General features: G+C 43.4%; 1 protein-coding gene across 5 annotated transcripts in view; it reads right to left on the reverse strand.

Annotated features, from left to right (window-relative positions):
• Positions 1-4,608, reverse strand: part of OGDH (oxoglutarate dehydrogenase) — a 76,932-nt gene extending 72,324 nt beyond the window's left edge. For 3 of the 5 annotated variants that reach the window (XM_067745773.1, XM_067745769.1, XM_067745772.1), the window contains exon 1: positions 4,492-4,608. The gene's annotated coding sequence lies outside the window, so the exon portion shown is untranslated. Of the gene's footprint in view, positions 1-3,226; positions 3,330-4,491 lie in introns of all 5 variants that reach the window. The other 2 variants (XM_067745770.1, XM_067745771.1) reach the window with 2 other exon arrangements.
• Between the last annotated feature and the right edge of the window lie 2,832 nt (positions 4,609-7,440).

The raw sequence follows: 7,440 nt of genomic DNA on the forward strand, positions 1-7,440 counted from the left end.
AACAAAGATAGAAAAAAGAAAAAGGAAAAAAAAAGCTTTAAACTCATATTCCTCATGAATACATATGCATATAAATAACCTTGACAAAATATAGCGAATAGAATTAAGCAATATATAAATGCAATTATACACCATGACCTAACGGGGTTTTTTCCAGGGATGTAAGCTAGTTCAATATTCAAAAAACAATGTAATCTACCATACTGACAGGCTAGAGAAGAAAAATCACATGCTCATATCAATAGATGCAGATAAGCACTTGATAAAATTCAACACCCATGATAAAAACTCTCATAAAAGTAGGAATAAAGGGGAACTTTAACTTAATATAAAGCATCCACAAAAGTCTACAGCAAACACATACTTAATGGTGAAAGACTGAACGCATCTTTTTAAAACTGGGAGCAATGTAAGGATGTCCACTCTTATCCCTACTACTCAGTGTAGCACTGAGAGTTGCAGCCAGAGAAATAAGGCAAGAAAAGGAACTAAAAAGCATATGTATCAGAGAGTAAAACATAAAACTACTACTATTTGCAGATGACATGATTATCTATGACAAAATCTCAAGGCATCTACAAAAACACTTATAGAACTAATAAGTGAATTCAGCAGGGTCACAGGATACAAGATAAATATACACAAAAAAACTGTATTTCTACAAACTATCAACAGACACATGAAAACAAAAATTTTTTTAAAGGAAATAGTATAAGTCTAACAAAACGTGTGCAGGACTTGTATGCTAGAAACTAGAAAACACTGATGAAGAAAGAAAAAACCTAAATAAATAGACATACCTTGTTTAAGGATTGGAAGATTGAACATAGTAAAGAAGTTATCTCCAAATTGATAAACAACTTTAACACAATTCCTATCTAAATCCCAGCAAGAATTTTTATAGATATAGGCAAGATTATGCTAAAATTTATATGGGAAGGCGAAGGAATTAGATCAGCCGAAGCAATTTTGAAAAAGGATAATGAAGTGGGAAGAACCAATCTACTTAATTTCAAGAGTTATTATGTAGCTGCAATAATCAAGACTTGTGGTACTGATGGTGAAATAGACAAAAAGACCAATGGAACAGAACAGAGAACTCTAGAACAGACCCATACAAGCACAACCAACTGATTTTTGACAAAAGAGCAAAAGCAATTCAACGGAGAAAGAACAGTCTTTTCAACAAATGCTGCTGGTTGGATACATATGGGGAGGGAAAAAAAAAAAAAAGAAAGAATGAAAGGAAAAGAAAAGAAAGAAACCACTCGAACTAGACTTCACACCTTATATAGAAATCAACTCAAAATGGATTATAGATTTAAATGTACAACACAAAACTATAAAACTTTTAGAAAAGTATGTAAGAGGAACTAGAGCCAGGCAAAGAGTTCTTAACTTGACGCTAAAAGCACAACACATAAAAGACAAAATTCATAAACAGGACTTGATCAAAATTAAAAGCTTTTGCTCTGCAAAAGATACTGTTAAGATGATGAAAAGACAAGCTACAGACTAGAGAAAATATCTGCAAACCACATATCCAGGAGAGGACTAAAATGTGTAAGAAATTCTCAAAATGAAACATTAAAAAAGGCAAATGATCCAATTACAAAATGGGCAAAAGATATGAAGAAGTTTTTCACTGAAGAAGATATACCCATGGCAAATAAACACATGAAAAGACATTCAATATCACTAGACATCAGGGAAATGCAAATTAAAACCACAATCACTACACATCTATTAGAATGGCTAAAACTTTAGAAAATGGTAACATCACCAAACGCTGGCAAGAATATGGAGAAACTGGGTCACAAATACATTACTGGTGGGAATATAAAATGGTAGTCACTCTGGAAAACAGTTTGTCTATTTGTAAAAAAAAAAAAAAACTAAACATGCAACCACCATATGACCTAGTGATTACACTCCTGGACATTTACCTCAGAGAAAGGAAAACTTATGCGTACATAAAAACCTGTATATAAATGTTTATAACAGCTTAATAGCCGAAGAACGGAAACAATCCAGACGTCCTTCAATGGTTGGAGAGTTAAACCAACTGTGGTACATCAATAGCCTGGACGCATAAAAAGGAACAAAATGCTGACATAGACAACACCCTGCATGCATTTTCAGAGAATTACACTTAAATTAAAAAAGCCAACCCCAAAAGGTTACTTACTGTATGAATCTCCTTATGTAACACTCCTGACACACCAAAATTACAGAAATGGAAAACAGATTAGTGGTTGCCAGAAGCTAAGGAATTGGAAGCAGGATGGAAGTGGGTATGGCCATAAAAAGGTAACAGGAGGGATGCTTGTGGTGATAGAAATGTTCTCCATTTTGACTGTTATCAATGTCAATACCTCGTTGTGATATAATACTGTAGTTTTTGTAAAATGTTATCATTTGAGAAAAGTGGGTAAAGGGACACTGAGACCTCTCTGTACCATCTGTTATAACTGCGTATAATAGATTTGCATGTACAATTTCTCAAAATTATACCATTCTAAAATAAATTTCTCAATAATTGTACAATTATCCCAAAATAAAACGACCTAAAATTTTAATGGAGACGATACAGTACTTCCGTCAAATGGGGCAGTGAGGAGTAAGACTGATTAAAAGCAGAGGTGAAACACATAGATGTATATGCAAGATATACAGGTAATAAACACGGTAAATATTTCACATTTAATAAACTGCATTCAAATTTAAATGAAATCAAAAGAAATTCATATTTCTGAAATTAAAGTTAGTCTTTAAAAGTAACTGAATTTTGGGACTTCCCCAGCAGTCCAGTGGTTAAGACTCTGTGCTTCCACTGCAGGGGGCGCGGGGCTGGATCCCGGATCTCGCGTGCTGAAATTTGGTGATGGTTGCATACTGTAAATATACTACAAACCACTGAACTGCATACTTGAAAGAGTGAATTGTATGATACATGAATTGTATCTCAATAAAGCTGTTAAGGAAAAAAAAAATACTCAAAACTTGGAAACTGCTCTCAAAAATATAATCAGGATACTCTGATATTTCTCCAACTTTCAAGAGCTAGTCCTCAGCTAATATGCAAAGCTAGAATAGTATTATATACTTTCATACCGCGCAGGTCTTGCACAAAAATCTGTGCGGTTGGACTGCTGCACGTCCTGACACAGTGCAAACAAGGCTTCATCCCAGGTGATTCATCCTAAAGGTGCTCAGAGCAGTGTACCTGGAAGTGGGCCTCTAGTCCCTGCTTCAAGGCGCAGGACTGCAGAACAAGGCGCAGAGAAACCCCAGGACAGAGTTCACACCTCAGGCCTGAGTCATCTGTTCTGGGCGAAAAGCAGAGAAAGCAGTTTCTTATCTACTCGTCTCTCGCCACCGGTTTTCTACTAGGTCTCGGTACCCAACTTACACCGACATCAGGTAAAAAAGGGAAAAGGTACACTAGTGTGTTCCTCGAGGAAATGCACTTCATCTCAACATGAGCTATCAAACCCCTGGAAGAAAGAGGAGTATGGTGGCGTACCGTGCACGGTAGGGTACCGCAGGGTATTCTACTCATCAAGGGTGTCACCCCAAAGAGCTCACAGAGAGGATGGGTACCGAGGGTGCTGAGTATGGAGGGATCCTGAGTATATAGGTACTGAGTACGGTATGCTGCGGCCAAGTAATCCACTCATCAGGGGCGTCACGCTGAGGAGCACAGAGAGAATGGGTACGGTGCGTCCTGAGTACGGTAGAGATACTAACCTAAGGTAAATGCTGCGGGGTAATCCACTCAAGGGTTCACCCCAGGAAAGGGCAGGGAGGATGGATATAGCGGGTACTGAACACAGAGGATACTGAGGGGTAATCCGCTCCTCAAGGGAGTCACCCCAAGGAACACAGGGAGGATTAGTACGGTGGGGTACTGAAGAAGTGGGGGTACTGCGGGGTAATCCGTTCCTCAAGGGTTCACCCCAGGAGCAAAGGATCAGCCCGGACAGAAGCCGACCAGCGTCTCCGCGCTCTGGAAAGGGAGGACTGCCCACAATTCGCAGCCGTTTCTTCAAGGGCGTGCCACCCTTCCATCCGTCCGGGTGTGGAGAGGACACTGCCGGGCGACTCCCACGTGACGCCTCCTCGACCTTGGGGGTCACCCGCGCCGCGGCGCCCATTCCCTCACATCCGCCGTGCGGCCCACCCCCTGCCTGCTACAGCCAATGGAGCGCCGCTCCGCGCCCCGCGCGACCTCTGCGCACGCCCGCACCCGCCAATCTCCGCCCGCCAGGAGACGCCCGCCGCGCCATTGGCTGCCACGCCCGTCTGTCAGGCCCCGTCCCACCCACCTCCCCCCGTCAGCCCCGCTCCAGCCAGCTTCACTCCCTGTCACCGGGGTACCGGCCGCAACGAGGCCGTGGCGGCCTTGCCCCCTGCCGCGACCCCCGCCTCCTGCCCGACCGGCGCGGAGCCTCCCAAATCCGGCCGAGCCCGACTGCAGCCCGAGCCTACCTGTCTCCGACTCAGCTCCACCCGAATGAGGCGCCGACACCCCACTCCGGGGCACCAAACTCTCGGCCCCGCCCCGGCGTGTGGCGTCAGCACGCCGCCCCGCCCTGGGAGGAGAGGGGCCGCCCCTAACTCGTGAGCGGGGTCTTGACGTCACAGAGTTGCGGCCTCGTTGCTCTTGGCGCGTTCTTGGGGGAGCAGTGCAGACGCCCAGGCTGCGGCCGGGAGACGTCCGGCCGGTCCCTACCGGGACGCGTGACGGGTCTGAAAAGGGGGTCTGCACGTTGCTAAGTAGTGTCTCCTGCAGTGGGTTGTTAGGAGCCCTCTGATGGAGAGCTGACCTAGTCTGTGCTGCCAGACAGAAAGGAACCTTGATCGGCAAATGCGCGCTCGAGGCGCAGCAGGTAGTGGCCCGGGGGAGTGAGAACCAGGAAGCCCCAGCGCCGACACAACGGTTTCCCAAAGTGGGCAGTGGGATCGCGGGGACCTTCACGTGGTGCATGGACGGTGTATCATGCCATTTCATCGAATACAAATGGTCATCTGCTTTCAGAGCTTATTTTACTTACTGCTGAAAAAGAAAAAACAGTGTTACTAGGACACCTCGATCGTAAGATGCTCTATTTCAAAATGTGGGGGGAAAACGGTCAGATTTGATGAACTATGGTAAATTGTAGTCAATCACATACTGAGAAAGCCCTTGCAGTTCTGTCTTCATTACAGCAAGGAGAAAGCCTCATTTCGTGCTAGTGTATCCTTCGCTCCACTTTTTCTTCTTTCCCTTTTTTGACAAAGAGATAAGAAATTAGGCTGAAAACTTTTGGTGGATAATAATATAGGTAGAACTTAAGTTACTTTGTCTTCCTGATTTGTGACAGTTTATCTTTGACATTTATGGCAAGTGATACTGGTTTTCTGATTTACAGTAATAAAAAGTTTTCTTTTGGGGGACTTAGCTGGTGGTCCAGTGGTTAAGACTTCGCCTTGCAATGCAGGGGGTGCGGCTTCGATCCCTGGTTCGGGAGCTAAGATTCCCACATGCCTCAGGCAAAAAGCAAAACATAAAACAGAAGCAGTATTGTAACAAATTCAATAAAGACTATAAAAATGGTCCACATCAAAAAAATCTTAAAAAAAAGAATATAATTAAAAAAGTTTTCTCTTGTAATAAAATTTTCCATTTTAAGACTACATTAACTAGATAGTAGTATGGGAAGGTGGCATCCAAATGACTGACGTTAGGGAAACGCTGTTCCACCCTGTCTTGAATTGTTCTTCGGTGTTTATTCCCCAAAACTTGAAGACAAGGGCTGTGTCATGTGGCATAGCCAGGGATACTGGGGTGACAAAGGCCAGCAATCTGACCATAGGGATCTGACCATGAAAGCTCCATAGAGGACACAAGTGTCTGAATCTGGGCTGAAATTCAAACTGAGGACTTTGCCACCTGCTCACAGGTGTGATAGACTTAGAGCGATTTCTAAATTTCTAAAAGGGAAAGGCAAAGTAGGAGGTGTTTTTTTCTTTTTTGTTTTTTCTGTAGGAAGTATAAGTGCTTGTAAGAACAAAATTGGGCTGATATGTGGGATAAGGATCTGGAGACAGAAAGTGAAGGAACCAAGGAAAAAACTTCAGTATTTTTTTTCCTTTCTCTTTTTATTGTGGTAAACTATATAAAAGAAATAATATTTGTCATTTTAAAGGACAATTTAGTGGCATTAATCACATTCACAATGTTGTGCAACCATGACCACTATTTTACCACTCCAAAGAGAAACTCTGTAACCATTAAGTGATAAAGTCCCATTCCCCTCCCCTCTTGTTTCTTAGTAACCTCTACTATCCTTTCTGTCCCTATAAATTTGACGACTCCACCTACCTCATATAAGTGAAATCATACAGTATTTATCTGTCCTTTTATGTCTTGCTTATTTCACTTAGCATGTTTTCAAGGTTCATCTATGCTGTAGCATGGGTCAGAATTTCCTTCCTTTTCATGGCTGAATAATATGCCATTACAGCGCTATACTGCACCTTGTCTATCCATTCATCTGTTGATGGACGCGTGGGTCATTTCCCCCTTTTGGCTTTTGTGAATACTGCTACTGTTACTGAACCAAACTTGGGTCCGCTCACCAGACTGGCAGCGAAACTGGGTTGACACCAGGTTGTGGTGAAAGAAAATACAGCATTTATTGCAAGGGCAAGCAAGGAGAAAAGGCAGCTCATGTTCAAAAGACCAGAACTCAGGGGCAACGGTAGGGGAGAGGGTTGCAGGGTGCCTGGTCAGCTCGTGGACATTCTTTTGATTGGTTGGTGGTGGAGTAACTAGGTGGTATTTCGGGAGTCAGCAACATCAACCTGGTTCCAACTGGTCTGAGGTCTATGTGCTTGTGGTCAGCATGCAGTTAACTTCTTCCACCTAGTGGGGGCTTTCGTATCTGCAAAACAGGGAGATTGTTCAGAGTATTATCTGTGGCCCTTGAGGAGGAACTAAAGGTCCTTCCTTGCCTTTGTTTTATGGCTAAACTATTATTATTTGGTCTTGTTTGACTGTTTTCCTTTGTTTCTGCATTTTCGCATTTCTCTGATTAAATTTGTTCTTTGGAACATGGGGCGGGCCTAGGAGGCTAAAGCTTTTCTACGAACAAGAGGCAGGGGAGGGACTTCCCTGGTGGCACAGTGGTTAAGACTCCGCACTTCCAATGCAGGGAGCCTGGGTTCGATCCCTGGTCAGGGAACTAGATCCCACATGCATGCTGCAACTAAGAGTTCACATGCCACAACTAAGGAGCTCATGTGCCGCAACTAAAGGAGCCTGCCTGCCGCAACTAAGACCCGGTGCAACCAAATAAATAAAATTAAATATGAAAAAAAAAAGAGGCAGGGGACACTGGGGTCTGTCCCTGGGAAGGTCCCACAGGGTGCTTCATGGTTCCACTACAATGATCA

The sequence above is a fragment of the Pseudorca crassidens genome, chromosome 8, assembly GCF_039906515.1.
Source record: "Pseudorca crassidens isolate mPseCra1 chromosome 8, mPseCra1.hap1, whole genome shotgun sequence".
Taxonomy (NCBI): Eukaryota; Metazoa; Chordata; class Mammalia; order Artiodactyla; family Delphinidae; genus Pseudorca; species Pseudorca crassidens.